Source organism: Pholis gunnellus, assembly GCF_910591455.1.
Source record: "Pholis gunnellus genome assembly, chromosome: 20".
NCBI classification, from domain to species: domain Eukaryota; kingdom Metazoa; phylum Chordata; class Actinopteri; order Perciformes; family Pholidae; genus Pholis; species Pholis gunnellus.
Window position 1 is genome coordinate 7,439,811 of NC_136547.1, and position 10,444 is coordinate 7,450,254.

Sequence of the window (10,444 nt, forward strand, 5' to 3'; positions counted from 1 at the left end):
CTGGATAATCTTCTCATAGACTTCTATACAATCAGACTTCTTTTGCAACCAGAGGAGTCGCCCACTGATGGCCATTAGAAAGAATGCAGGTTTAAGGCACTTCAGCATTAGCTTCACTTTTCAGACCCGGAGGTTACTCCTTGGTTAAAATCCAACCAAACCGTAACTAGTAAAACTTCCATATACTTACTGTGTTTCTAGAAACTTTATTTAACGTCTCATCTTTGATTGTCTTGAAAAGTATTATCATCTATATTATTGCGAAGATGGTCCTAACCATAAGTTGAATTAGAAATGCATTGTCGAAAGATTTAGGCCCACATTTAACACTTTTGGTATTCAAATCCTTAAATCAATACTTAACTGGATTACCATCGTGGAAATATGGGCAACTGCCCTGGGGAGTATGGAAACTAGTTTGTGGTAATTTGCTCAGCTGCACATTTGTTAGTTAACATTGTTTGCGCCACAAAACCTCATTATAGACTTGAATGACGCAGCCCTTGTATTATTAGTGTAGAGGCCTTTTTTATTTTGGTATATATTGTGCTTCAATGTTCGACTTTATAAAATCGCATTTTGCTTAAACAAGTTACAAATTATAATCAGGCCATGATGTTAATTGAGGAGCTGCAGTGATGCGACGGTCTATAACTCGGATTAAAGATGTTTTAATTGCTTTATACCCAGGAACAATTAAAATGCCTTGCATGTGATGACAGGGCAGATGCCGTTACATCATTTGCTGAACTACCACAATGGTTTTACTGGAGGAAGACAGGCTTTGATATAGTAGGTTTGAGTCATAAACTTTAATGACGATGGCGCAGGAGATAACGGTAGGCGTCACATTCTTTGTGGACTTCAGCCTTTCTAAAAATAGCTCTACCTTTCCTCTGATTTCAGTCTGGGAATGAGTGTTGCTCAGCATGTGCTTACAGTGCAGTTGCAGTTTATGAGTTACATTTGAGATGTGTCAGTACTTTTATCGCCAATATAATACCCGAGTTTTGACAGCACAACTATACTTTTCTTGATACCTTTGACGAATACACATTTGTTTGTCGAAAAAAGAAAACAAAAACTGCCCTGAACTAAAATTAGATAAAAGCTTCATTACCCACAAACTTCTGAGATTGTGCGGTAAGGTTGTTTCTTTCTAACTCCACACTCCCAGAAGTCTTCAGCCCCAACCGTCACTAAATCAGGTTTTTCTCAGCAGTGGTAGCAGTACTCCTCAAGGTATGTAAAAATATAGTTCCCCTTTAATTATCCAGTGTTGAAGAAATTAAACCACCTTACCTTCAAGGCAAGTAGTTCACATGCAATACAAAATGAACAGGTTGGCTGGTTAGACTGCCACGTTAAATATCATTTACTAGTTTACATATGTGGACAGAATCAACCTTGTCAAGCTAAAGAACTAAAATAAATTGTATTTATATTTTTTAATTCAAATTTGCTCAGTCAAATCTGCCATCCATACATTAATAACAATGTAGTTGCATCTCGTATACATAAATGATCTTGCCTGATGTAAAGGCTACATGAATGCATACAAAAAACTGCTATACATGTAGTACAATACTACATTGTTGCATACATTGATATTCTATGCTACAAGGCCATTCATTATTTCACTATATGTTAAAGTGTGTGGCTGATGCTTAAGTTTTAAACTATGGAGCATACATATTAACTCGTTCATTATATTACCACATGTTGGACTAACACAGTTGTCCTCTTCTTTCAGAAGCCTCAGATATAGCTTTATGTGCACCAAACTGTGTATTTTTCATAGAATTTCAAAAAAAATTTAAATCTCCAGTTAATAATCAACTCCTGATATAAACCCAACCACCCATAAATGAAGCATTTAGGGATATTTTTAACCTGGAGGCTTTTGTTTTCTATTCCTGCTAGTCCAGTGAACTTCATGACGTGATGTTCTCGTTAACCCCTCTTGCTCAAGGTTACAAGAGTTTGCAATCTATTTATATACCACAGTCTTTGAGGAGCTAAAAATAGCAAACTTTCTTAAAATAGTAACAGACTGTAAAAGTGGGACCCTCCGGGAACTTATGCACACAATGCCGACGTGTGAGCTGCTATTTCCTTGTTTCCATGATAGAGATTACAGTGCTGTGGTGCAACAGGTGTGAAAACATGCCACCACTTCAAGTTCATCTTGAGGGTTAATTTTGCATCCTCGTGGTTTTCATTCAACGGTAGCTGTAACCTTATCTTTCGTCACGGCTTAATGACAATGAATGTTATCAGCACAGCAAGTTTGTACAGTGAGTGTGACATTGTGAGCTGCTCCGGCCCTGTAGGTCCTATTAGGACCTAAAAGTAACAACTCTTCATGCTTAATTTACTTGATTCAAATTGTTAAGATAATTAAAGCTGCACTAATCAATATTCTCGTATTAACAGTGGATAAAATGGGGTTGTTGGCAATAGGAAAAACTCGTAAAACCCTTAGCTGTACAGTAAATTTATTTTGGTTTTGCGACCTGCGATTTCAGCTCTCATCAACTTTGTTTGTAGCAGCAGCAGAAAAATAATTCTTATAAATTGTCAAGTACTAAACTGTGAAGCACAACGCGTAGCATTAAGCTTTTTGGAGACCAAAAATGAGCTAAAAGACAATTGAATATCAGCCTTATATTTGTTGGTTAAAAAAAACAGAACTCCAGATTTATGCTTATGTTGTTTTGTGTTTGCCTTAAGTGAAAGCAAATTTTGCTAATACAATAACTTTATGTACACAGCTTGTTCTGCTACCCCCAAGTGGCACAAAGTATTTACTATTTCAGCTCAATACCTCACTTCAAACTCAAATAGTTTGCATCCAAGCAGTTCAAACCTACAGAACTTTGTGAAGATCCCAAAGTTTCTAAAAATAAACAAATATGTGAGGGACAATTTGGGGTGAAAACATATGAAATGATTCTCAAGACATCTTAATTTGCAGGAATGTTGCAGCCATAAAAGATAAGATATCATCAAAGAGAAGTGAACTTGGTTTGATCTCCACACCTTCCGCTACAATTTATCACCAGATAAATAAAAGCTCTGACGTATAGGAGCTCTAATCTAATAGCTGTAGATTACACCAGGCTGGAAAAATGAACTTTGCTTTTTGTTTGTTGGCCTTGATTGCTCGGCTGACGGAGAATTAAGGTCAGGGGGGGGGGGGGGGGGGGATTGAAATAATCGTTACAGTGCTTGCATCTAAATTCAATTCAATCACTCTCAGGGATCTTGTGATTGAAATTGAAACTGCTCAAAAACCAAAAAATCTACAATCAAACAATACAGTCTATTCCAGGAAAAGCACTTGTTGTGTAACTGAATACACACTCAGGCAGAAAAGAAAAGTACCGATAGTCCCTCCCTCCCTCCGAGATCTCTATTCCCGGCAGTGAATCCCACCAGTGTCCCTAACAATACTCAACCATTTCACCTTCACACGCATACCCGAAATCAAGATCCACATCTTCTCGTCTCAGGAGAAATGAAGCTGATTTCTATTCTGACGCTGGCTCTTCTTTGGGTGGCCATTCAGGCAGCAGGTAAGTCATTGTTTGTAGAACAATCCAGATTGAAATGATTGCAGAATGAGATGGCCCAATGTTACTTCTTCTGATGTGTCTCATTACTTGCCTGTCTTTATGTTGAGTTGCATGCTACAACTTAGCAGTGTTGTTCTCTTGCACAAGAGAGGGTTGTTGATCGCTACAAATCTACAATATCTTAACTCTTGCAGGAATTTGAAGAGAATTCTCAATTGTTCAACACGGCTGCAACAGCCATGTGCTGAGAATATAAAGGTAGATGATTACAGCTCTGTTCTCTATTAAGAAACTTCATCTTGCCTGGACGACAGTGGTGGGCCGTGCATTTTATACATGGGCCTTCACTGCTGTCCTGCAGCTGAACCACCTCCTAATAACCTCATTATGACGCCACAGCTACGGTTATTATTAGTTTTGTGTAAAAGTGAAGCAACACCTATAAATACACTAACTGCAGAGTGCAGATACATTAATACGCGCATGGCGAGATGCTGCGTCATTAACAGACAATGCATTAAAAAAAAACTGCGGAGCTAAAACACGTATTCCACTGAAGAGCACGGGCCATTTAAATTATTATTATTATTATTCACATCAGAAGGAACAATATTAACCACATCATAAAAACGACACCATAGACACATTAACACAGTAGTAACGCTATCTCTCCCTCCAGGAAAGACACGATACCTTAATTCTTGTTACTGACGGATTTATTCGTCTGTCAACACTGAGAGGGAAAATGAGTCTACTTGAAAACACATGAATCTTCAAAGATGATCACTCTAACTTAAACTTAACTTTAACACACTTTTTGCGGAGTATATAGACTTCTGCCGCTTCACGTGTCTTATTGTAGCTGTGCACCGACTAAATGTGTCCCCAGCGCAATATTGGACGTAACAATAGTTCAACGTCTCGGGTAATCAGCCACCTATCTTTCAGCTGGGCAGCAGCCTTGGCCCCGGCTACCCTGCTGACTATGGGAATTGTAGTCAGTTACCCAGATGCCATGATGGGTTGTAGTCTCTGCTTCAACCACTGGGAGAGGATGTATCTCCCATTGATGACACCCCCTCTCATGACATCACACTGTGCAATGAGAAAATAAAATGACGATGTGAAATGAGTCTTGTCAGAATTAATTTGGGCCGCAGCAGGTTATTATTTTTGGCCCCAAAAAAATGGTTAAACACGATGTAATACCTGCAAAGTTGGCAAGAAGCCTCTGAACATTTAGCTGCTGAAGATCCACATATTAACTGAATGCTAATGTTGTCCTGATGCATGTATTTAAATATGCTAACGTTTTAGCCATATCAGCTTCATATGTCAACGTTGTGTTTACAGTTTGCCACTCTGCACCCAAGTGGTGAAACATTTTTTCCCAAAACCTCCCATGCAGAAACATGCAAAAACATGCTTTGTTTTATATGATCATCATCTAGTTTTTTTAGTTGTCCGGATCAGGGTCAGCATGAATTCTTGGCTCTTGTTGTGAAAACTGAGCATGCAAGATTCATGACTTTAATGAAGGTCTCAAGCTGTCACACGGTATTTGATATGGTGTATAACTTTTTTGTCCATCCAAAACACAGGGAGGCCCTGCCAACAATGAACATGAACCCCGAACTAAACCCGACAAAAGATCCTTCAAGATATCTGAAGTATTTGAGATCACCTGACAAAAAAAAACAGTTTGATTCATATATCATATGACTATTCTGCCTTTGTGTTTGTGCAGGGCATCATGGTTGCTGTACGGCTTTCTCCGAAGTCCATGCTGTGAAATCCATTCATAAAAGGGGAGGGGGGGTGCAGTGCCATTGGCAGGGCATCACAGAAGGGTGCAGCATTAATGCAGTGTAAGATTGCCTGCTTTGTCCTTTTCTTTTTTTACTTGTGTATGTGATATAAAGTACGACTCCTTGAACTCCTTCTGGCTATGTATTCTAAGTTTAAAATGTCCCATCATCCTCACCTCCCATTTCTACAAGACCGTCTCACATTTATATTCACCAGTTTTCAAAGTGAGACGACTGAATCACTACCAAAGAGTTCCGCAACTTTTTGTTGTTTCTGTTTCTCTTCCAAGTATCATAAAGTGGAAACGTCGCCAAGTGTGCGTGGCCTCAACACCTCACAAGATGCGAAGCCTTCTTGCAATTTTGTGGTAACGTGCACACCCACACCCACACACATGCTACAACAATTGTAATTTGTGGCACAATCCGAACAGGATAAAAAAATATTTGTCGTTCGCCACTGATTACTGTAAAAATATTCTGACATAAGTTCCCATGGGGGACACCAGAACCAGCAGGACTTCTACTTTCTATACATAATGTTACCAGGTGGTAATCATATTAAGTGGTTTCTAAACCCCTATACCACTACCTTTAAACAGAGATTGCCCCCAAAACACAAGCACAACGTTAAGAAATGTGTGTTTATCACCCCTAAAGTAGGCTGCAATCATTAGCATGTCCGGCAAAGTAGCATCTATCTACAGTAGGAACTGATTGTTGCTTCAGTCTGGAGTAATTAACTTACAAGCTATATTTGTTTTGTGGTGTAGCTAGTTGGACCCAAAAGCAAGACACTGACGACGTTTACATGCACACTAATATCCCACTATTATTACGAATATGACAATATTCTGAATTCGATACTGGTCATGTAAACAGCAAATTTGTGAGGAATTTAAGTTTTAGAGCATTCCTAGTGCTGGATGTTATATGTTACAGTGTGTTTACTTGTAAGAGTTTAGACCAAGAAGTAATTTCATCTTCAGAGGTAATTTCATACTGTAAGAGGACGGTGTGAGGAGTGTACTGGAAGCGGGGGTTTGGCGAATCAAACAAAGGAACTGGCCCCAAGAATGTAAGGAGGTGTCTGCCAGCGGGGGTTGGAACGAAGCTGGCTGACCTAGGTGTGAAGAACAGAACAATGGGTCATCTGCCCAGGAGGGGCTTATTGGATGAGCCAATCGTGGGAGCTGATCGATGGGCTCAGGGATGTAACTTTGGGGGGAACAAGGAGCTGTGAATCCCAGGAGAGAGGCAGACTTCCTTGGGGCCATCCAGTGAACACACCAGTTTGCTGGGTGGCCTGAACGGGGTCTCACATTTATGGAATTTTATGTTTGTTTTATCATTCATGGTGTACTTCAGTTTGCAGTTGTTTTGGCTTCTGTTAGTTATTAAATATCTTGTGATTTTGATCTGGACCTGCCGATTCCATCAGAATGGGAGCAAAGGGGGGGGGGCTTCTTCTCCTCTGGGCTGCTTTTCAACATGCGGCCTTCCACAGTTCTGAGAGGTTCTGAACCTAACACATTCCATTTGGATATTCCAAATTACGCCTTTTTCCGATTACTTGGATTCGGAATATTTGTCTCACGGTTTGTTTGTTTTACGACGGTGGATTGAAGGTGGATTGCAGACCACGGGGCTGAACAGGTGGAGGAGCGTGAGTGGCGTGGGCAGACAGGTTGTGCAAGGGTTAAGCAGAAAAGCAGGAAAGCAGAAATCGTTTAGCCTCCAGCAACACAACTTCTCAAAGTTCACTTAACTAGCAGGGCCTGCAGAGTGATACTACCACAGCAGTTGCGATTAGAATCTGATACCGAGTGGGAGTAGAGTTGATGAACTGAAGAGCCAATTGAGCTGACAGCAGGCAGGTGTGTTGCAAGAGGCAGGGAGAGCGAGAGAGGTGACAAGCAGATTAATGGCAGCTGTGTAGGTCGAGCAGGAACCCGGAGAGTGAGAGAGCACACACACACAGGCACACGGACAAGCAACGTGGGGACATGGAAGACATATTAGGACTGGGGAACACGAGGAACAACAGGGGCGCAGCCGTGACTGTGACACATTAGTTTGTGGGATTACAGGTCAAAAATCCATGTGCTGATCCTGAATCCAATCAGAATTTAGCATGTTAGCAGTTTTGGTCTGCTCTTTATTGGATTAAAGTTGACACTGCCAAGCAACCCCAGCCAACGTTACCTGATAGCCAGCGTTACGTTTGCCAAACACATCGGTTAGCCATCCTTAAAGCCTTATCATACTTAAAATGTGATCCAAAAATGACAAGAACAATGCTGTGTCTATATGTCTTCTACGTCACCACATGTGAGGATGCAAAGTTTTTGTCTGGGAGGTGTTAGCATTAGCCTCAGAGTTTAAGCACGATATTATGTACGTTAACAATAATTTTCTAACTTAAAAAGTCAGCAAGACAGAGTCAGATTTTCCCCAGCTTAATATCCTTTTATTAAAAAGACCTGAACTGTTTTCTGTTCCTAGATTGTTTTTTTCTTTCTTTTACCATTTAAACTGCATAAGGAACGTCCATCTCCCTTCATTCTTTTGCAATTTGAAATGTAAAGATAGCCCTTTCCAATATCTTACAGTATATCATGAACATAGGTTTGACCCCTTTCTTGACTCACTGCGTTAATGTTAGCTTAATTACCTAGCTAGCTACAGCTGCTTCTGACAGTTCTCAAAATTGTCAGTTACCAGCTAGAAAAGAGAAGATTGCTTTTGTCTATAAAATGAAGTTGGAATATTGGTTGGGGACTTAAAAATTAAAGCAGTTTATTTAACTATTATAAAAGCCACAGTGTTGTTTAAATTACCACACAAACACAAATGCCGACGTGAACATATTTTCATCGTCTATTGTTTCTATTCTCAACTTTATAAGTTAAGCACATACAAAAGCTATTAAACAACAAACTACAGTTTGCCAAAACTCGCCCTGATACTGTGCAGTAATGCAGGCTTACTCGTTTTGTGTTTCTATCCAGCAGCAAAAGAAAATCTCGCAAGGGAGTGAGAAACCACAACCGCCTAAACAGGAAGAAGACTATGTGAACATCGTGAACACCAACTGTCGACAACTAATCTGTCACTAATACTACTAATCTTTTGCTACTGACTCTCAATATGTCTCTCAACAAGCAGATGTCCAAAATATTGGCATCAAAATATACTTAAAGTACCAAAGTATGGAAAGTTAGCAGAATTGCTGACTACAGAATAATGTATATTATTTTGCATCATGCATTATGTATCTCACTTTGATGTTGCAGCTGGTAAAGGACGGGGTCATTTAAATATCTATAAACTGCAGGGTAGCTTATTTCTTTCCCTGGGGGAACAATAAAGTCTTGTTTTAACATAACTCTTTCTGTTTCCTGAGTGGCAGCGGCGTGCGCCTTGTGAACTCCGTGTGAATAGATAAAAGCTGATTGGATTATGTTTGTTTTATTTATTTATTTTCCTTTCGCTAACATTAGATTTATTATCTCATGAGTGTGTTGCTGAGACAAAGAAAGGATTCGAACAAAGCCAATTTTATTTGGATTTGTCAGTCGCTAAAATGCCATTTCAGTATCAGAATGTTTGGGAGATATGTGGCTTGTGAAAATGAGGTCCAATATTTACTTTGGTGACTATGGAGTTAAAGAATCTCTCATCTGTGTTCACAACCTGCCGCTAGTCTCCTAAAGGGGCGAAATGCGTGTGCATCTGGCATACAAATCAAGCGATCGGTATATTTTGGTAAAAAGCAGTAAATTTACACAAGCTAACATTAATATTCAGTATGGAACATGCTCTTAACCTCTTCAGGAAAACAGTAGAAATGTTACCTTATGCTAACGTTACATTACGCTGACTTTACTTGTTTTTTATGGTCACGTTATTTTTTTTAAATGCTAACTTTAACGGCCTCTGGGCTCTAAACACGTTGCAGCTGTTTGTTGATCGTCTGGGACTAACTCACAGTTTATATCTCAGTCACTGCAGAGTTAACTTTTTGAAGCCTCGTTAGCGTTATTAGCCACCTGCTAGCCATTTCTCACAGGAATTTAATATGTCACATTAGCTAACTAGAGCCAACAGATGTAACAACTGCTGTAACAAAGGTTTGGAACACTTGTTTAAAGTACTTCTACTGGTTTAAAGCAAGCTGCTCAATATCTAAAAACTGGAAATGTGTTGTTGTTGGGAAACGTACAGGGCCAAAGCAATTTCTTTAGCTCAAATGGTCACAACCAGAATATTTATGCCACAAAACTTGATAAGTAGTATAGTGCTGTCTGTATGTACACAAGATCTAAACTGAGTACTTTTTACCAAAACCAAATTCAAAGGTATAGTTTTTAGCCGACAGAACCCACATCTCAACACATCTAACTCACTCTATAGTAACCTCAAGGCCTGGATGTTTATTTGACCTCATCTGTTATTAACTCCTAAACATACAATATACCTATAATTATTTTTGTTGTCGTCATCCAGGTGAACATTGGCACTGTCACAATCAAAGTCACTTGAATCACCAAAGCAAACTTGAATGGGTGGAATGATTGTGACGTACATGACAAAGAACACTCAAATGCGTCATGGTAAAGACATTCATTGAAACACAATTGAAACAGTTCTCAATAATTGTCTTCATGCTGAAATTATGCAGTGATGTAAGAGCACTTATTGTACTGAGTGAAAGGCATCATATTTTGACCTTTAATTGCATTGTATAGCCGGATTGTAATAAGGTGGTTTCCCTGTTGCTTTCTGGTAAGTTTTGCCATCATGCACGTACATACATGCCGTGGTGATGATGAAATACACACCTCTGACAGCTGCAGAGCGTGGCAAATGAATGTTGGCAATATGTAGCAACAGGTAGGACAACCAGTAAAACAAGAAAAAAAAACTCCAATTCGAAGATTTAAAGAGGTACTGGACAAAAAAATAGTTTTGTAAACTAAATGACAATGCTGTAATGAAGAACACTTGAAAGTAGCGACTCATGTTTACTATGTCTACTGAGGTAATAAATCAAGT